The sequence below is a fragment of the Ambystoma mexicanum genome, chromosome 1q (assembly GCF_040938575.1).
Source record: "Ambystoma mexicanum isolate Mex_15411 chromosome 1q, UKY_AmexF1_1, whole genome shotgun sequence".
In the NCBI taxonomy this organism is placed as follows: Eukaryota; Metazoa; Chordata; class Amphibia; order Caudata; family Ambystomatidae; genus Ambystoma; species Ambystoma mexicanum.
This window is the reverse complement of record NC_090922.1, coordinates 437,255,966-437,277,522: the sequence shown is the minus strand read 5'-3', so window position 1 is coordinate 437,277,522 and position 21,557 is coordinate 437,255,966. Positions and strand designations below refer to the sequence as shown.

Sequence of the window (21,557 nt, the reverse complement as noted above, 5' to 3'; positions counted from 1 at the left end):
ATGACATCACAACTCTTTTGTCGGAACTGAAACTCACTAATGACTAATTCTTTCCAATTCCTGCCCTGGTTGCCAAATGACTCTCTCTGGAACTTACCTCGTTTATGACCAAATTTGTCAACCTCTTACTTTCCCAGGGATCAGTCCCTAATGCATTGAAGGCATCCGTCGTTACTCCTTTGTTGAAAAAGGTTGGTTTGGATCCTGAGGATTATTGCAACTATCATCCAATTTCTGGCCTTCCTTGGCCAGGTAAAATTCAGGAAAAAGTATTCACTAAACAGTTGCAAGACTATGTCGAAGATCATTGCTTGCTCCCTCCTCTGCAATCCGGCTTTCGCCCCTTGCATGGAACTAAGACTGCAATGATGGTGATTTGGGATGAGATGTTGCAGGCTGGGGATGCAGGGACACTCTCCCTACTTGTGATGCTCGATCTCTCTGACGCATTTGATACGGTAGACCACAGCATTCTGCTGGACCGCTTAAAGGATCTTGTAAATGTGGATTCTGGTGCATTACAATGGTTTACATCATTTCTCACTGATCGTCAGCAAAGCATTCAGGTTGGAGGTTTCCTCTCAGAGATTCTCGTCCAGTGCTGAGTTGTGCCATAGGGATGGGTCCTGTCCCCACTTCTCTTTAATATTTACCTTCGTGCCCTGATGAATATTGTGGAGAAACATCACCTCAGATTTCATTCTTATGCTGATGACACCCAGCTATACATTAAGCTCGATGATGTGGAGGATGCCCTTGCCCTGGTCACAAGGTGCTTAGAGGAAATAGGCACATGGATGGAAGAAAACTGGATACAATTAAATCCTAAGAAAACAAAGGCGATTTTGTTTGGGCCTAAGCACCAAAAATGACCCCCTGCTCCCCAGTTTCTGGGAGATAGCCTCCAGTATTCCACCAAAGTAAAGAATTTGGGTTGTATCTGGCCGAGTGATCTGGGATGTAATGCCCAGGTCTCAGCCAAGGTTCAGTCCGTATTCTATAACATTCGCCTTTTGCGCCAAGCACTACCTTATGTTCCCTTAGCAGATCGTGCGGCGGTGGTCGGAGCATTGGCTAACTCCAACCTCGACTATTGCAATGAACTCCTAGCAGGAGCACCGAGCAATCAGATCCACCACCTACAAAAAGCGCAAAATGCGGGAGTGAGACTGGTTTTTGATGTAGCCAAGAAGAGTCATACGTCCGGTCTCTGCCATTCATTACATTGGTTGGCAGAGGAAGACCGGATTCAATTTAAAATTGGCTGCTTGGTCTATAAATGCCTGCATGGGATGGCACCAGTTTATCTGATAAACAAATTGAAACAGTATCAACCTACCTGGGCCCTTAGGTCTGAGTATCAACTCCTTCTTGTTATCCCTAGGATGAAATGTAGATCAAGAGGAGACCGGTGCTACTCAGTGACTGGACCTAGATAATGGAACAGTCTCCCACCGAGTTTGAGACAGGCTAAATCGTTGATGATTTTAGAACAGGCCTGAAAACCTATCTCTTTAAGTAAATCCACTGTTTCTGGCTCTTTGCTCAATTCCCTGATCACTCTGACACTATTCGGCTAGGTTAGTGTTCTGCCTCTTTTTTTTCTCTCAAACTTGTTTACCATCTGCGCCAGGATACGATTTAGTTTGTTGTGTGCGCAGTACAAATATTTCAAAATTCAAAATTCATTGTGTTGAAGTCTCTCCCCACATAATACCAAAGCTTTGGATATTTCACACACCTGTTGAACACTTCATTAAAACAATTCAGTGTCATCCGTATTAGGACCATACACATTAAGCAACAGAACCTTGTGCCCACATAAGTTACTGTGCACAAACAGAAAACAGCCCTGTTCATCCCTTACTGTTTCAAAGTGCTTGAATGGAAGGGAGCGATGTATCAATATCATCACTCCACTTGCCCTAGAGGAGTATGAAGTATAGTATCTCTGTTCTCCGCATCCCAGAGCTACTCAACTGGCCAGGTGGCTAAGCATCTGAGTTTCTTGGAGATATAGGGCCTCATCAGGACCCTGGCGCTCCCATAATGAACGGTGCCAGTACGGGACCGGCACCGTTCATTGCAGGATGCCCTATTACCAGGCCTGCTAGCGGGTCCCGCTTTTCACGTCTGGTCTGACCAGACGTGAAAAGCGGGACCCGCTAGCAGGCCAGGATGCTAACAACGGGCCCGTCATTAACAGGCCCGTTGTTAGCATCCTCCACATTCCCATTGATCCCTATAGGGCTCAAGTGGGAATGGGGATTGATTTTTACCTGGTCCAGGAAAAGGACAATTACCGGGTCCGCCAAGGTCGGCATAACCCAGTTATTACCATTTTCTTGGACCCGGTAAAATATCATTACCGTCAGCAGCCGTGCACCTTAATAAGGGCACGGCTACTGCCAGGGTCTTAATAAGGCCCATAGAATCGTTGTGCCTAGTCTGTTTGCATACGTGATGATCTTGCATGTTTTTATCAGGGAGCCTAAGCCTCTAACATTCCAGCTCAGCACTTTAATAGCTGAGCCACTCTTCCCATTATGCATCATCCCGTATCCATTGCCATACCCATAATTGCTAGTGTATCTTTCCATGCTCTGTCAGTCTTCATGCCCTTCACCATGTGTATTTTGTAACTTTTTCTCCCAACGAACTCATCCATCCCACCCCGCCTTCCTCATAGTCTATGTTCATCTTCTCCCCCATCCCTTCAGCAGTTACCGCAGCGAGTGGGGAACCAAACAGTTGCCCAGTAACAGGCTATGCTTAATTGTTGTGTGATATTGACCATTCCGATTCCATCCGCTGGATCTGGGCTGATGGGAACTTCCATTTATACATCAATGCTCTGTGGCGCCCCGTCCTGATGATATTGGGATTTGTGCTTCTATGAACGCCACTCCCTCTTCCGGCGAATGAAGAAGTAGGTTTTGTTGTGGTGATGACTGCGAAGCCTCACAGGGAAAAGCATGGCATATGCAGTGTTGCGTTCTCTGAGCAGTTTTTTAACGCCTAAAAAAAGTGTGCCTCTCTTGTTCTACAGCTATTTTGTAGTCTGGGAAAATGCGCACAATGTTCAAGCCCATTTTGAGCTCTTGTTTCTCGTAGGCAGCACGCAGTACCAAGTCCCTATCACAGTAGCTCATCAAGCAAGCAATTGTTGGTCTCGGATAATCGCCTGGCTTGGGCTTCGCTGACAATGCTATGTGCGCCCGCTCAATCGTAAAGAGTGGTGACCACCAAGGATCCCCAGCAGTTCCCGCAACAATTCTTCCACTGCTCTCGCCATATTGCCTTTGAGTGCATCCTCTGGGACACCAACAATATCCACATTGTTTCTACATGATCTTGTTTCTAGGTCTTCACATTTGGCCTTAACGTGCTTCATATCTTTGGTTAGTGCTGTTACCGTCTCCTGTAGCGATGCCACTGTGTCCTCAGTGTTGCTAATACGATGTTCGGCCTCAGTTATACGTTGGGTTTCCTTTTCTAGTTGGGTTTGGATCGAGGATAGATTTGCTGTTATACTGTCTCGCTTATCATTTATAGCGGCAAACCACTGCTGCATGCAGTCCATTACACTCTGTAGATCAATGGGTGCCGAAGCTTGAGGCTCCCCAGTGGGCATATGGTCGCTTGGCGCTCCTTCTGCCATCTCCAAAGATTTAGAGTGGGTTTTGTAAAACGATCGATGGTGCCTCCCTTCTTATTCCCTGATCCCTTGGTCATGATTTCCTCCGCTCGTGCTCCGTGGTCTCCCAGGGTTCTAGGTGTGCCCAGAACTACTGCACCTGTAGATGGACCAACCCCTTATAGATCTTGCATCAACTGGAGGGGCCCAACCTACTCACCCCATGGGGTCAGCTGCATGAATTGCCAGTGAATGTCAAGAGGTCATACTGCTGTTGGGGGATACCAGCCCAGGAAGAGTTTATTCACCTTTAGGAGTGCAGGGTATGTTGCAACTGGTGGGCGGCTGAAGTATCATCCCATTGTGGCCCAGGGTGGGAGGCCCCGAGGTCCATTATTGCAGGTCTGTGTAGTGATTCAGGGGAGCTTTACCAATGCAATACCCAGAAGTGGACCCCCCACTCATACACCAGCTGTTGAAAGGTCGGGCCGCTTCCTTGATCAATGGGCTGCTCACTTGGTTTGACATCACCCGGGAGGGTAAGTAATGCCTTTATACGCGCTGGGGGGCCACACTTACTTCCTTGCTGGTGTCGGTATCACAGTACCCTCATGGGATTCCATTTCTTTTTGAAAAATCATACAGATGACGATTTATCTTGGACAGTACTATGACAAATTCAGGGAACTAATGCACAAAAAAGATTTAAGCGATGGGAGCAGCATCTAATTTTTCTGACAGACAGCGGCATTAATGGTCTTAATGAAGAAATCAACTGGATCCTATAATATGAAAAAGTGTAGTGTTAAACTCCAGAATTCACACATTAAAATCCAGGTAATAACTGTTTACAACATATCCTACAATGGGATATTAGATGCCCACAGTTTTTATAAATGGCCGCAGTATTTGTACACCAGCATTAGGATATGTAGCAGAACTCATACTTTATATGGTGAACAATAACCTTATAAAACATCACATCACATATTAGACCAAATACGCCACACTTTTTTTTAAAATGGCCGCCTCATTTACACATTATCAATGTGATACGCCGCAACAACCCACGTAACGTCATGACGTCTTGTCATTTGTCACGTGAGCCACAATGAACACATTTAGTAGAAGGGAAACAGAGTAACAAGCTTAATACAGCATAGATGCTTGTATGCGGCTGTGGCAGACTGCGTTCACTTAGCAGTTGTTCCAGAGGTGAGCTGATTATTTATATTCACATGGCTCAGTAGGGTTATGACCACTCAGTTTGTGGGGAATGTTTATTTGGTGTGAGCTTTGTGTTGGTAGTAAGCACTGAATTCCATTGTCTTTAGGAGAGCTGGATAATCCTCTTTTTCGGCCCCCTTAGGAAGAGTATACTTCCAAGGTGAGGACGTCTGCCATTAGTATCGATGTTGTGCGCTACACACATGCCATAAGGCACCGTTTTCTATGGCTGTAATGATTTTGATAAGCATAAAACATATAACCTTTTACATTTTACAAATTGACAAATAGCAAAATAGTTATTGAGTTTGCACTCCATGTTGTATTTTCGTCTTCTTTTATATCTTTTTTATCTATTGCATGGCCATTTATCCTGTTATTGACTGGCTGGTTTGAACAGGGTCTATGTCTAAGTGGATTTATGGATAAATACTTGTAGATCTATACCCCGAGACACACTATAAGTATTTGTTGGAAATGCTATCCCTGAGTAAATCATGCCATTGATCACAAAGGAGTAGTGAGTGGTTTTGGTTTATAATGATCTCTCTTGTAGGTGGTTACCTTCTCCATAAGAATAAGACATGTTGCGGTCATATGGAAGGTAACACATTATAGCATTCATTACTCATTTCTTTATGATGGCTGGGTTTTGGGATAATAATTGAGTGTATTTGATTATTTACAGGCATAACTATTGTGAATCATCAGAGCAGTGAATTATCCTGAATCTTCTCAGTACCCAACATTGTGGGGATGTGACTTTCCCCTACTGTCTTTTGTGGTAAATAGTACCCCTGAAGAAGGCTTTAAATACAGAAAGCCGAAACTAGGTGTGTCTTGTTTATTCTTTAGAAGAAATCGATATAAGAGTCATCATTGTTTTTAAATGCTTTAAAAAAATCATGTACTGTACTGTCACTAAACAGATGGTGGGATCTTAATATCACTTATTGGACACTATACAATATGTTATATGTGGTTACGGTATGTGTGCAGATATATTAAAATGAATACATTTTCCTACTATAAACTGGGATTTTAAAAGAATAAATATTGTCAGAACAAAGTATGACATTTCACCTTGATTATTCTCATAACCGTGAGGTGTTTCATTTATCAAGAGGGGATTGTTTGTTCTAAAAATCTATATTTGCAGCCGCTAATGGCCATTTTCAGGAAATTTGATCTGCTACCAGTGTCCGCTCTGTCTTGATCCCCCATTAAAAGTGGGTGACGTAGGTACCGTGGTGTTGGGAGATTGACTTCCTTGTGGTTCAGGTGGTATTACACATCTGATCTACCTAAAGGTCTTGTTACACTGCCTGTTCTCCATACCCTGATGAACCCTGACCTGCACCATAGAAGACATTGTGGACACCTCTGATCGACCCCGAGCCCAGCTTCTAGGTATTCTGGTGCAGCGAACGGCACACCTTGACAGGTGTTGAACTGTCATCTGTTGTTTTCTTACTGGGAAAATGTCCTTAATTACTTATTTAGTGCTCGTTCACCAACTAGTGGCACACTGTCACTGGTATAGAGGCAAATTAGGTAGATGTCAGATTAATAACTACGTCTTCAACAGTTTATCGAACCTTAGGTGATCTTCCATGTTCGGTAAGATAAGCTGCAGGGAGATCCACAGCACAGATGCCTGTTCAGCAAAAGAGAGAACTTCTGTTCTGGGTTTTTAAACAATGTGATCAAGTCCTCTGCCTTAGTTAGGGCCATGTAGTGGGTTGACCAAGGAAAGTTAGTTAGGGCCATTTAGTGGGTTGTCCAAGGAGACCAGGTGCTGCCCCAACTCAGTGGGTGATAGGCTCAAGTGAAGTATAGGGAGAATGCTCTCACTTTGTGACCAAACCTGGCACGGTAAGGCCACATGCACAACTAAATCACTATTGGCCCTTTGTATAAGAATGCTTGAGATGAACTATGGCACCACAGATCTTGTAATAGGTAGACCGCAATTGTTAAACTACTCGCTACTCAATTGTACGTGAACTAAACAGAGATGTGCCACTACCACAGCAAACTTATCATGCAAACAAACGCTCACCAGCAATACAATGATACAGGCCATGGCATGCTGCTGCCACGAGATCAAATAAAGATTTGGCTCCTCTCCCAGAGCCCTGAGCATGTGCACACAGTCACCAAGATGAAAACTACAATTCCAAGATGCCTTGGACCATGCTTGTAGAGCCTTGGTCCATGTAAAAGAAGGAAATCCCACCCAAAACTCCCACACAACTGAAACAGGAAAACTAATCCAAGCAGCCCAATCACAAACCAACATTAATGTTGCCATATAGATGCAGGTCTTTTCCAAAAGCCCAGTCCAGCGGGAGGGAACAACAGAATATATAATACGCACACAGAGCGCTAGTAGCATAGGTGATTAGAGAAGGTCATTGTAGGAGTTTGGAGCAAGTTGACAATTCAGGATAGAAGTGGGAGAAGATTTGAGAAAGAGAAGGTAACAGAGTAGAATGGAGGCAGGAGGGGGAGAAGAAACATAAGAAGGTGGTAGCAGGACGAGAGCACCAGGAGGTGGTGGGAAGAGAGTACCAAGAGGTGACAGGACAGGAGTATCCAGAGGTGCATGTAGGATATCGGGAGGTGACAAGCGGAGAGTATAATCAGGATGTGGCAGGAGAATAATATTAGGGGGTGTTGAGGAGAAAATCAGGAGGCAGCAGGAAGAGAACACTAGGAGATCATCAGTAGGTGACAGGAGGGGAATGTCAGGGGGTGTTGATGAGAAAGTCAGGAGGCAGCAGGACACTTCCTAGGAGATTATTAGCAGGTTACAGAAGGAGAATATCAGGAGGCAGTTGGAGGGAAACAACCAGAGATGGCAGGAGAGAAGCATACATAGTTGACAAGAGGGAAACATTTGAAGGAAGCTGAAAAGTAAGAGGAAGTATCCAGTGCTAGTGACAACTAGCAAGAGCAGGAAAGAACGAGAGGTCATGCATCACCCAAGGTGGGGGTAGGGATAAGACCCAAATCAGAAGAGGTTGAACTCATAGTGGGTGGAGAAACAAGCATATGGTGCAGCATCAAGGAGAGTCAGGACTAGAAGAGGACAAGCACAGGAGTAGAAAGACGAAAGAAGCGAATGAGGATAGAACTCAGGACCATAGCAAAGGGAGGGAGGATAGCTCAGCAGCAACGTGCTCGCCTTGGGAAAAAGACGACACGAAGCAACCCAGGTTCGATCCCCGGGTCTGCGCTTAGAAACCTCCGGGTATTAAGCGCGTTATAAATACGCAACTAAATACGCAACTAAGGGTGTGATATACCCTCTTAATGTCCATGGGAGAAACTGGAAGGGGAAACCCAGTCTCACTCTCTCCACAATAGCCCCAGCTCTTTCTACTGCTCATCAGAGAGAAAAAGGGCCATTCATAGCACTTACAGGATGAACCGCGGGGGTTTTTGTCCTGTCATCAACATGAGACAGATGGGAGAACATTTATTTTTAAAAAAGAACCAAAGAGGCTGCGTGTCGGGGTGGAACTCGAAATCTTGTGAACTGTGAAACATTAGTCTTGAACTGGTAAAACTATTAGCTAGAAATAGTCCAGATCTGTTTTTAAGATTACCTGAGTTAAAAGGAATTTAGGTTGGATTTCTGTCCAAATACCACAATTATTTTGTTGTTTCTCTATAATAATTGCTTATGTTTTATACAAACCTTTAAAATATTTCACAATTATTTGCATCAAAAATCAGAGGTACAGTTCAAATCAGTTTTCATCGATCATACGTTCTTACAACACAATTAAAGGTTTCTAAATGACAATTGATTTTTCGTTAAATCTCTTAATTATGTCTTCCAAAAAGAATGTTAGTGCAATTGTTAGTTTTCTTTTTGAGTCTTCGAAACACAGAGCCCACAGCTCGTCTGCTCTCAGTGTTTGATGTTCGGCTAGTATTTTGCCTAGCTGTTTTGTTCTTTCTTCTCACAATGTAGTACAAAATAGAATAAGATGTTTTAGGGATTCCACTTGTGTGTTACATAAGCGATATTTGTTGTCTTCGGTCGTACTCTTATCCCAGTATGCTAGTACTTCTCTGGTTTTAAATGCGTTCAAGTGGAATTTCAGCAATAGGGGTCTCCGACGTTTGTTCGGAAGTTTTTCCAAATATTTCTGGAGCAAGAATAAACTTCCTTTAAACCTTAACCCAGACTTTGTCTGGTGTGTTGATCGATGTGTACCACATGACAAATGGCAGTTGCCTTCACAATTAATTTGTGAAACCAGATTACAGGTAAAATAGACTGGTCAGCATGTATTTAATGAATCTGGGGCCTTTACCATAAAAAGCACTGTGGGCATCAAAGGGAATTTGTTTCTCCATTGGCAACCAGTGGAGACTAATTAGAACATGGAAAGTGTCTTTTGTTCCTTGGATTTCGGTTAGCATGTGTGACAAGAGAGGGCCGCCTCACCACAAAGAGCCAGTCCTGGTCCTGAGGGGGGGGGGGCGTTTTTATGGGGGGGTTGGCCAACCCTTACCCCTACCCATGGTGCCAGTTTATATGTAGGCAGTATACATTTGCCTCATGCCCTATGTCATTGCCAAAATTCTTGTCAGTGTTGTCTTTCATTTGCAGAGATCTCCAACATGGAGGAGAACGCAGAACAGCTGGATGTGCTTCTAAGTCATTCTTAGGACTACTCTGCTTGGCATTCCTTCCCAGGGGGGCTCTTTACAGGGACGCAGGCAGCAAGAATGTGAGGTAGGGGCAACAAAGCCCAGTTGGGGAGGCATGAAGTCCAGTTCTGATGACCCTACAAGCATATTCACTGAAGGTATAACATCTAAAGGAGTTCAGAGTTGTTTACAGAGCCCCCTTGTTCAGTATAGTTAGTGGACTAGAGAGGGTGCCTGCCGCTTCTGCTTTAAAAGGACCATCTGCAAAGAGTGTAGATTTTGAAGTTAGAAAAGACTGTGCCAAATTTGGAAGGAAGCCGATCCTTCCGAAACATGTATATTGATCTGCTGGCCTCTGTTAAAAGGGTGGCCTTTCTCAGTCCATCTGGGGCACGGTGCCAGGACTCTGGATGCTTGGCTCCTGGAGGGCAGAGCACTGCCACTGCTAGGCCACGATGAGTCGGCGTTGTGTGACCTGACGGTGTGTAGACGTTGTGTGACCTGACGGTGGTTTGAATCTGTTTTTCGATGATGCTGAGATGCTAGTTTCACCAAGCCCCTGTCAAATGATTCTCCCTTTGTCCTCAAGCTCCCACACATACTTGGACATTCGCTCGTGTGGCAATATACAACACAAAAATAATGATTTCTTCTAGCACAAGCTGAACCAGTTATTAGTAGGCGTACTATCCCCTGACAAAACTGATGGAGTTACACCGCGCCGTCCTCGTGGACTTCTCTCACTAACCAATGTAGGGCACTTGACCAGTTGAACTTGTCAGGCTGAACTTCCTTTATCTCATTAGTCAGTACCAGAACTATTAGTTTTATAGTTGCAATGAAATTACATGCATCACAGCTCCTGCTCTGGCGATATGCTGTGTGAAACATAGGTTGGCACTGTTCGATTTCACAGCGTATCACAATAGCAGGTTATTTTTGAAGGTTGCATTGCAATATCTGACACAATTCTACCAGATAATCAATAACAGCAACTCAATGATGCACTTCGTACACATCTAGTGCGCAAGAGCACTGAAAAGCAAAAACTTTAAAAAATCAACCCCTTTTGAACGACAGTACAGCCTGTGGAGGAAGATGTATTTCAAGGAAGGCCTTCGTCCATTTGCTCAGCGGCCGGAGTTATCTGTATAACTCTACCATGAGTACTCATAATTCCTAATCTTCCACCAACCTCTGACAACATGCAACTGATAGGCACCCTCAAAGTTCAGCAAGGAGAGCTTCAAAGGCAACTCATGGCTGCCATCCTACAACCACAATCTGGATTCTGGACAAATGGCGCATTAAGTGGAACTGTGGCCAAATGTGTTAAAACCGGGGTGAAAATGGGCACAATTTAGGATAGTCACAAATGAATGGCATAGCAATAAATGTATATAAAATAATGGGAGAATTGTCCTTCTGAATTTGTTCATACACATTTTTAAAAGCAATTCTGAGTCGTTTTGGTCTGGGTTATTGCTTTAGAATAATCGTGTATTCGAACTAACAGGACTAATTGCTAACGTCTCGTGGCCTAATGCCCCACGTGACTTTTGCCCAAATGGCTGCATTTTCCGTTGTGCTAGTTTCTTGTGCTTCTTGCAATGGAACGGGTTTTCACATTCAGAGCCCAACTCTGAATAAGGCTGCAAGGGGCGAGCGACTCTGCACGTCTTCGTAATTAAAGCGGTTAAAACCAAACAGAAATGGTGAAAATATCTAGGGACTCAGCAGGGAACTCTACTTCTAACTGCAGCGGGGACCAATGACCGGATATCTTAAACCAAAAAGGAATTGTCCCCACCCTCGGCGCATCTGAAGATGTCGCCTGTAGCAATGCTACACATGCAATGAATTTAAACTGCAATTCCCCTCAAACATAAGCTACTACTTGGGTGGTACAGTCTAAACCGGAATGGCAAATTGGTCAGGGGTCCCCAACCTTTTGTCAGCAATGAGCAATATTTGCTTATCAAATGAAATGGTGAGCAACAGCCGTACTGCGACGGAACATATTGTCTTTCAGGTGGTGGCAACATTATTCAACCCAAATTGTAATTGTAGTAAATGGAATTTTACAAATAGAACGTGTTAATGTGCAGCAATTTATTATTAAATCAAGGTCCAAATCTAGGCTAAGCGATTTTGCAACAGTTAATAACTGAATTGGAGACAAAGTGACACATTGAGCATTTGTAATCACAAAAGACCATTAACATTGGTCTTAACATATAGAATTTGAAATGTACTTTACTAGTGCTTTAGAGTTATTGTCCAAGAAATATTTGAGAAAGAGTAGCAAATGATGCATTTGTAATCATGTTAGGCCAGTCATTTTGGTCAAACAGTGGATCATTCAAATACTGCTGTACAGAGTGGTCTGATAGTTCTACCTTTTGATATTTGGAGAAACGCCTTGGCATTTTAACTACACATTATAAACAAGAAATGAATTTGCACATGCAGTGTATTCAATCATGAACAATTTGGTTAGCCCCTTGCTTATTTATGCATTATTCAAATGCCAGATGGGCAAAGTATCAGATGACAATTTTTTTATAGGAACACTGCAATGAGTAGAGGCGACTGGTGATTTTTGAATTGGAAGGGTGTAAATATTTGCTCCGAATATGTGGGAGTCACAGAGCATAGCGAGGGAGCCTGGACCAACCAACCAACAGGTGGTTAAGGTGGTTTGTCTACCTCAATAACATTTTTAAAATAATGGGTTAAAATAGTACATTTTACAGCACACTTTCTGTGCGAATTTGGGTAAAAAGCAACACAGTTTACACTCAGTTTTATATGGAAGTACATGAAAAAGCCCAATAGTTGCAACTCCCCAACAGTGCACAGGAGCCTTTTCCAACATTCTTTCATGATGCCTTTGCTGACAACATAATGCCAGTATAAGAACCATTTTCATGCTGGCCCTCACGATACATGTCCATGGAGGCTGTGACAATATATGCTAGTGTTACCATATCAGAACTTCCCGCTAGGAAAGAAATTCTATGCCACAGAAAGAGGTATATCTAGACTGACTGTAACAATGTAGGCCAGTCTACCCACGAAATGACTTGTTTGCTTTGTATCCTTGACGACCAGTACAAAAACATCATGCCACACAAAAAATATATGACCAGACAGGCACCACCAATGTAGGGATGTCTAGCCACCTAATAATTATTATGTTTGCTTTTACCTAGATGTCTAGTAAAAAAAATGCCATGCCACAGTAAGAAAGTGAATGCAGACTGGCACCACTAATTTATGCCAGACTAGCCGTGTAATAACATTATAATTTATTTTATTTATTGTGCATTTTTAGGCACTTATACAATAAGTCAGTTCTGTTGAATCTTCAGAGATGTCTGGATGCCATCTTTGCTTCTTATCATGCCCGCACACAAATACAGACCTACAATGTCTCCTTCAACACATTGAGCGATAATGCAGCCCTGTTAGTCATGTTCTCACCATACAAAATGGTGGCCCGGAGTGGGCCGATGGGTCTGGCCTTTGGTAACATCCAGGGAAATTGAATGAGATGGTCAGTCACAGATATAACCAGAGCCAACAATTTATTGTCTCAGTTTCTTGTACAAAATGTCCAGACAGTTAAGGACAGTGTAACGAACATGTATATTGAAGTAAGAGATATCATTGACACACTAAACCAGGCCAGATCTATATGTAAAACTGAGGGTAAATATCACGCCCTATTTGGCATCGCAATACATAAAGCTAAGAAAGAGCATTGCGGATGTATTCGCAGCATAAAGGCTTCCAAGGACTTAAGCCCTGAGAGGAAAAAGAAAAAGTTAAACAAATGCAGAGTGAATTATAATCAATGGCTAAGGTCCCACAAATCAAACAAAAATCCGGCCAATTGGAAATTAGTTAACAGGCTGATTAAAGCCTGTGATACAAACAAAATGTGGCACTTGTATCAGACTTATATCCTGAGACAGGTTCCCAAGGAAATAAGTCCCATATCGGAGAAGCGATGGTGCAAATACATCAGTAACTTGTATTGGAATACGCCATGTGGAGGACACAAGGTACAAATAGCGGAGGGACGGAGCGTGAGAAGCATTATATTTGATGAAGATGACATATATCAGATCATTGTGCAACTCAAATCCTGCAGAGCCCTCGGCACTGACAAACAGCCTAATATAGTAATAAAGCAAAATCTGGTGGTATGGGCTAAAATACTGTATAATATCTTTCTTTAGGCAGATTGTTGAGAGTGTGTATATCCCTGATAGTTGGTGTTGTTCCATCATGATACCAGTACATAAGAAAGGTTTGCTTGCTGAACCTAGCAACTTTAGACTCCTGGTAATGCTGGATTCCAGCAGTAAAATAAATGCTAAAATATTGTTAAAACAAAGAAACAAACTGGTGGAGGAAAAAAGTAGCTTTTAACCCAGCAAACGGGCTTCAGAACAGGGTGCAGCACGATGCATAGTATATGGGCACTACAACTGCTGGTGGTAGAAGCAAGACCTAGAGGAAACAGCCTCCTTTATCTATGATTCATAGATTATTCCTATGCATTGGACTGCGTCATCCAAGACCGTTTGTGGGCAAAACTCATGAAGTGAGGGATTGACCCACACTTGTTATATTTTATCCGGGCTCTATATACCAACACAAGTGCTTCAGTTAGAGCTTCGCAGGATGGAGTGTTAACCAACTATACTAACACAAATGTGGGATTAAAACAGGGCTGCGTTCTTGCCCCTTCCCTTTATAATTTGTACATATCTGATCTAGGAATGGAATAAGAGAACTGTTCAAACTTCCCACCCAAGTTGAATGGACGGAGTATAGGCCGGTTATGGTATGTGGATGACACAGTCTTGATCGACCTAACCCTGGTGGGACTCCAAAGGTTGACAGAAAATGGTTTGAGGGTAAGTCACAACAAGACAAAGATATTGATCCTAAGTGACAGTAAACATCGAACCCTACCTTTTACCTGTTACATTGGTAGGGAGAAATTGGAGGTTGGTAAATCCTATGTGTGTAGGACATCCACTCCACACATATCCAACAGTGTCCCACCTTAAAGACATGACATATGCTAAAGTGATTGGGTGTTGGCAGGAGTTAAAGAACTTCATCAATCACAAATGTGGGGGATCAGTGGACGCCTTGGTATAGTTCCCTGCATATTATACGCCTTAGAAATGCTATTGGAAAGGCATATTGGATGGCATAAGGTTTTGGAGGGGAAAAAGCTCTGGTCAGTGTTGGGTCTGCCAAATTCAGTCCCAGTGGAGGCCACGCGGTAAGAACTAGGGTAGACCTCCCTCAATATGTATTGGAAGATTGCCCGCTGTAAGCTAATTGTTAAACTCCTGCACAGGGAAGAGCATTGTGACACTCAAATGTCTATCATGTCAGACCACGTCAATGGTCTTGTAAAGGGCAAAAGAACTATGAGGATAATTCTAGCATACAGTGAATTTAGAACTGTCTGTCAACACTCGGAGGAACTCGGACTTGCCCTACCAGCAGAAAATGCCTATGGTATTTTTGGGAAATTACTCAAAAGTAAATTGCTTCAATGGGATAGAATCCACAACATCGACGCATTGGCTAGGAAAAAGCAATCCGTAGAGTATTCCAAGCAGGACCATGTCCCAGGTGCCCCTAGAACTTACCTAACAAAACTTTTCTGCCCCAGGATCCCTCGCTTTATCATTTATCTATGCCTAAATCTATTGCCAGTTTTTGAATACACCGGGACGTGGTGTGGTATAGAGCTTGAGAAACTTCTGTGACGATTATGCAATCCTGAGCTGGAGACACCCAGGCACATTCTTACAGGATGTTCCTAGCTCGGGGTACATGATTAGAAGAACTACAGTGACTTTGGTAGATCAGGGAACAGCCGGCAAACTGACCAATTCTGGTCTGCAATATATTCTGCCGATTTGATAGCGATCACGGCAGCAGCCTATCACATCTGGTTGTCCTCTCAAAAGCGATTGATGTCATTATACGAAGAGCAGAATTGAAAAATCACTTATTTTAAAGTCACCACAGCCCTAACTCGAATGGGATGCACAAAGGTCCGGCATACGGGAATGTAAATATGAATTAATTGTAATTGAATGTCTATTGAAGATTGTTTTTAAGCTGAATATGATTTTATTTGTGTGTGTGTAATAAATGTGGTCTTTTATTTTTAATCTTTTTTGTTGTGTCATGGTGCAAAAAGCTTTGTTTAGCTAAATGCGCAAATAAAAGAAAAAGCAATATAATAGGCCTTTATACTGTGCTTGATGCCATTGTATTGGTCCCCTGTCACTAAGGCTTCAATCAAGAGGAGAACCATCTCGGGTTCCGGAAGCACCTAGAGACCTTCCTCTTTGCTTCTGCCTTCTCTCTTCCTCTCCCCTGCTGATTTCCTGTCTGATACTGGTCACCTGGCTCCCCTCTGATTTTGGGCACAGGTCCCTGCCTGCCCAGTAGCACACCCGCACTGCCTCCCGGCAACCCTTGCAAGTGGGTCTGTATCAGTAACCCTACAGTCCCCCCTACCTCAGGGACGTCATTTCACCAAAATGCCAGGGGTAACGGAAGTGACATCACATGACCATTGACCTCTGACATCACAGAAAGTGATGTCATTTGACCCCAGCCCGAAGTGATATAGCAGGAAGCGATGGAACATGACCTTTCACCCCTTGACAAAACAGGAAGTGGCATCATATAGCATTGTTCCTAAGTACACTACGAAAAATATGGTTACGATATCACTATAATTTGATATACATTTCATACAAAAATGGATCACCATATGTATCGTTAAGATCAGTTTGTATAGGCCCATATTACCAAATGACTCTGCATGCAAGAGCAGACATCGATGGCCAAATGATAATGATGTGTTATTATATAGCACTTACGCTTAAGCGGTTTATATAAAACAAATATACATACAATATCACCCAACCTGTGTTGGTACTCATTTATCGACCTCAGAAGGATGAAAGGCTGAGTTGAGGTGTTTAAGAACAGATTAAATCAGTGACTCACCCCCTGAAGTGTGCCTGAAATAAACCATTAATGAGTCTAGCAATTATTGTATAGAAATTCAGAAAGACAAATGGTTTGATATTCCAATTCTTTCTTATTTAGGGTCACCGCAGAAAGTGTTAGACTTGTGGAACCCCTGTTCTTTTTTCTTTTTTTTAAGAGGCCTGAACAAGAAAGCCGGCTACTCCAAGGCTAAAGAGCGCTTGTCACAGCCCAGGAGCTTGCAAGTAGCAAGGGAGACCTCAGGGGTCGCAGTTGCGGCCCCTGGCGACCCCTAAATGACATCCTGCATACCTTGCACCAGCTGTGCCACTGACACTCTGGTACAGTGGCTGTCTGGCTGCCACCTGCAAACTTGTCCATCCACCCACTCTACTGCCAGGGCTGGTCTGGGAACTAAAAGAGGCCCTGGAAATAATTACTGGGGACCAAACGAGGCCCTGGAAATAAAGTTCAAAGTGGCCCCAAATGACACATTTTCAGCAAGCCCAATGCTTTTCCTATGAGAAAATTTGGAAATACCACAGGAAAGAGGCCAGGGTGCAGAGGCCCACTGGGAAATCTCCAGAGTTCCGTATAGGCCAGTCCACCCCTGTCTACTGCAACAGTTCTGGTGGTTATTACAGTAGCAGAGGTGTGCCAATGTAATGTGGGCTGACTTGTGTCTGCATCTGCGACCAGCGCTGCCAGCTGCCGCGTTGTTATTCATAAGAATGGATGCCTGAGAAGCATGAACCGCCATCTTCCGGCAGGTGACACAGAGCCATGTGGCCCATGCACACTGTCGTTTGACTACAACATGCCGACAGTTCTAATTAAAAGTTTCCAAAATCCCACATCATAATACAACTGTCTGAGACTATAAGTGCTGGTGCCCAGGAGTAATGATGCATGTCTTTAAGATTGTCTGTGCCCCTCACCAACCTCCCCATTAGGGTTTCCACCGACTCATCGCAGCACTAGCACGCTTCAAAATCTGTGTTCCAACACGCAATACACATACCAAATAAGCCATCCACATATGTCAATTCAACACCCAGCCCACACAGGCAGCAAACATCCAAGCACTGCTCCTCTACTGCAACTACGTTATATAGCACAGCCCTGCAAACTGCATTCCAGCTTCACGGCCACACAAGTCTCCTATCCAGACACAAATGCCTCTATGCTCTCGACACAAAGCACCTAGAAATGGACCTCCACGCATAGCGCGGCCATCCCCTACTTTCGCCCCCTACCCCAGAACCACAGATCATATGCACTTACAAAATAGACCACAGAGACCATTTTAAAAAATGGAAAAAGCAGATCACATTTTATTGGAGTCAACAAACAAAACGGAGCATGGCGGTGGTCGCAACCTCCTTTAGCATAATGGCCTATAACACCTTTTGGGTGGCCCTTTTAAATTACCAGGCTTTCACCAGTATTTTATTGTCCTTAAGTGACCCTTGTCACTTCCAGTTGTTACATAGTGGATGTTCGCCTCTGGTTACCAACTACAAGGCAGTAGCTCCCTTTAACAAACCTAGGCATGCAAGTGGGAGAGGAAGTATGAACTTCCAAGAACTGCATGCTTCAAAATCCTATGGCCTAATTCACACAAGCATTTTATAATGGCAAAACCCCGTTGGAAAACGCTCGGTGAATCAAGAGTTTCCATACACATGCACACAAATAACAGAATGTCCATGTAAGGGTTTCAACACGTGTGCATGTCGAACTCCTTACATGAAGTAGCTGTCTCATCTTTAACTGGGCAGGCAAATAACCAATATAGTGCTTCCTCTAAGAGCGACACATTTGAACACGTTCATACCCCAACACAAACCCCTTGCAGGGACCATTTCAAGCCTGCAAACAAGCCACGAGCAGAGCAGGCGCCAGTATTTAAAGGACCAGCCCCACCAGCTAGTAGTTCTAGGAATCGCGGTCAACGGGAGGGCAACGCGTAACACCCCCAGGTGCACATAGAAGTCTGCCAGAATGTTGGGGGTAATTGACACTTTACCTTTTACCAAAGTTTCCACCACTTAAGCTCCCTCAGTGCCAGCTGGAGCCCTGTATGCTTCACGAGCTGCCGAAGCGCTTCTCGGGAAAGAGGATAGAGGCGCCTGCACCAGTCCAGGCTGCGTGAGCCACAACTAAGAACCGAAGGATGGCACTAAAGGAAGGGGTATCGCTCTCTTACTCCCATCGCGTTCTTTTTCCCCGAGAAAGGTGGAGAGACGGGGTGATAAGGTCAATGTGTAAATAAAACAGCGGGAAAAAAATCAAAGCTCATCAAAAGCGATGCCTTTTAAGGATTTCGGGATACGACTGTTACACCGATACCGGGGGCGTGTCCGAGCATTGGTGCATGTGACGAAGTATGACAAAAGATAGGGTGGGAAGAAGTTACACAGACCCTATCACCAGAAGACATGAATCTGGGGTGTCGTTTTGTCCCCGAAGAGAAAAGGGAAGAGGAGTGGGACTTTTCGGGACGTTTATCCAACGCTGTCAGTTCGCTGGTCGAACTGTATCAGATAAAACGTCGCAGCTTTGAAATTTGAATCTGCCTTAAATTCCGAATACTAACCCCCGGGAAAGGGTTACTTAAAGGAGCAGGGGGAATGGAGCGGGGAAGGGGGGGCGCAGGATAAAGGGCGCATGCTTTTAATTCCAAAAATGGACACAGTTGTTAAAGCACGGAACGTCCACCAAAAGAACGACAACTAAAGACAAACAATTTAATAAAAACAACGGGTGGGACAGAGAGGATTGTAATAAAAAAATCTACCTTTTAAAGTTTTGAAGAATTCTGCTGTTTTAATAGTCAGGCAAAGCTGCCCTTCATTTAAGGGCATTTCGATGCTGCATAACTCATTCCAAATCGGAGAAATATACAACAGAGGCGACTAGATGTGTTCTTTGACACACTTTCTCACTTCGCTGCATAGACTCTGGAAACAGGGAATAAGAACAGTGGACATGGTACATACACTGTGTGCGTCTGCTGCAGCGCTGTCTTCCTCTGCCAACCCAGCACATCTGGGGCAGTTTATCAAGGAAACATTCCAGCACCTCCCCCTGAATCAGGGAAGGCCAGCAGCTGGATGAAAGCGGCATAGACAGAGAAAAGGGACTGGCGGCGCCAAGATCCCCAAATGAGCCCATCCTAACTAACCATGGACGCAGACGTGGTGATTTCTCTGCAGATTAGCGGAAAACATGATCTATGTGTACCCAGTGTCACAAAAAAGCAAATGGCCAGGGAATGAAACAATGCCGCAAAGAAGATATTTCGATAGCAGCTGGGCGCTATACAGAAAGCTATTGGCATGTTTGCCCGTGGGGCACTCTCACGCTTAAGTGGCACCTATTTTGGTTTGGATTTTTGGAATGCACTCCTTTTCATTGGTTCTTTTTATTCATTTAACAACCCCACCACCTGAAAGAAAGGAGTCATTAAATCCATTATACCACCCTTATGCTTGAAAAAGTGGATTGTCACCATTTGTCTCCAAGATTCCTTATTCTTTCATATGAAATCTTTGGTCTTGGTCCATTTCATTAACACGTGCAAATCCGCATTTTACATGCAGTACTAGACTTCAAGCCAGGGCTGGCTGAATACATCATATCTTAAATGAGACAGACTATTCGCTCAGCCTGTGATGAAATTACTACTGCTCTGCAGGAGTTCAGAGTTGAGAAGCAGCAAAGCTGTCTTCTCAGCCCCACGCTACTAAACCAGCATTGATCCATAAAGTTGAAACAGCCACAGCCTGACATTTATACCTGCTCCACCTCTTTTGGTAGCACAGGCTGAGCTCAGGCTATATGTTCAGTAGGTGTGTGAGCTGACAACAGTAACAACTCAAACAGCGTTAGTACAATGGATCCAAAATATAAAAAATGTAAATTCACGGTTCTAGAAAGCTAAGAACTTTAATAAAAAACAATGCCGTCAACTACTTAAAAACTTAAAAAACCCACCCCTGTAAGAGAAACACAGATAATGCAGATTATAAGCTGGGGTGCTCAGGCAAAAAGAGTACTGCAATAAAGTCAATGTTCACGGATGTTCAAAAAGCCAGAGAAGGGGGACTTAACAGTCCATATTGTCTCTTAAATTGGACCATTTACGGCAGGGCCTAATCAAAATACCTTTAGTTCCTGTCTTGGCTGCTTGACAGCATCTGTCAGGGCTTCTAGGTGCCTTTACTGCAATCGTGCCAGTGTCGAAAGATTCAAGTAATTGCGGTCCCACTGGCGAGTCAGCGTAGAGTCATTGTGTCAACTATCGGACATCGAATCAGCTTTCGACAGTGCCAAATTGATGGCTTCCAACAGTTAAAGGCTATGGTTGAAACAGTGGCGAAATAATGCGTCTGCTGGATCAAGTCAGCGTTTGAGATCGATGAGTTGATGTCTTTCAGCAGGTCGATTCAGCTTTTGAATCAGATGCTTCCACAGAGTTGAGCTGGCAATTGGGGACCGCTCCAATGTGTTGAGCCATTATCTGGATGTTTCGAAAGGCAGGTAAGTGGTTTGAAGATTCAAAGAGTTTCAAAAGCAGCACTGCGGCCGATATAGCAACTCAAATTGAGTCGATCATTGTTGAACTGGCTCAAAGGTGTCTCAAGTTGATGAAGCAGGGTTCCAGCTGCGCATGAATGTCTGAGTTTCTAGGAGGCCAACTCAAGGGTTCCCAGAGACAAGGCGAGCCCTTTGTTTCACACTTCCACTCAAGGAAGTTGTCTGGCTCCTCCAGTGTGCAGGCTCCTGATTCAAAGAAAAGCCAGCAGAGAGGTCTTGGTCCACATCAGCGGCACTTCCACTTTTCCCTGGGGAGGGTTAGGGAGCAGAGCTTGCCTCTGCCTTGCATACCTTCTATCTTCACCTCTATGGTAGAGGACATTGGAATAGGCTGTATTCCCACTAGAGGTCCAGTGAATCCTTCTCGTTCTTT

General features: G+C 43.9%; 1 protein-coding gene across 2 annotated transcripts in view; it reads right to left on the bottom strand.

Moving 5' to 3' along the window:
* The window catches only part of B3GNT9 (UDP-GlcNAc:betaGal beta-1,3-N-acetylglucosaminyltransferase 9), a 148,212-nt gene extending 128,574 nt beyond the window's left edge, over window positions 1–19,638 (bottom strand). The window contains exon 1 of one of the 2 annotated variants that reach the window (XM_069640025.1): window positions 19,585–19,638. The gene's annotated coding sequence lies outside the window, so the exon portion shown is untranslated. Of the gene's footprint in view, window positions 1–19,382 lie in introns of both variants that reach the window. The other variant, XM_069640015.1, reaches the window with a different exon arrangement.
* Between the last annotated feature and the right edge of the window lie 1,919 nt (window positions 19,639–21,557).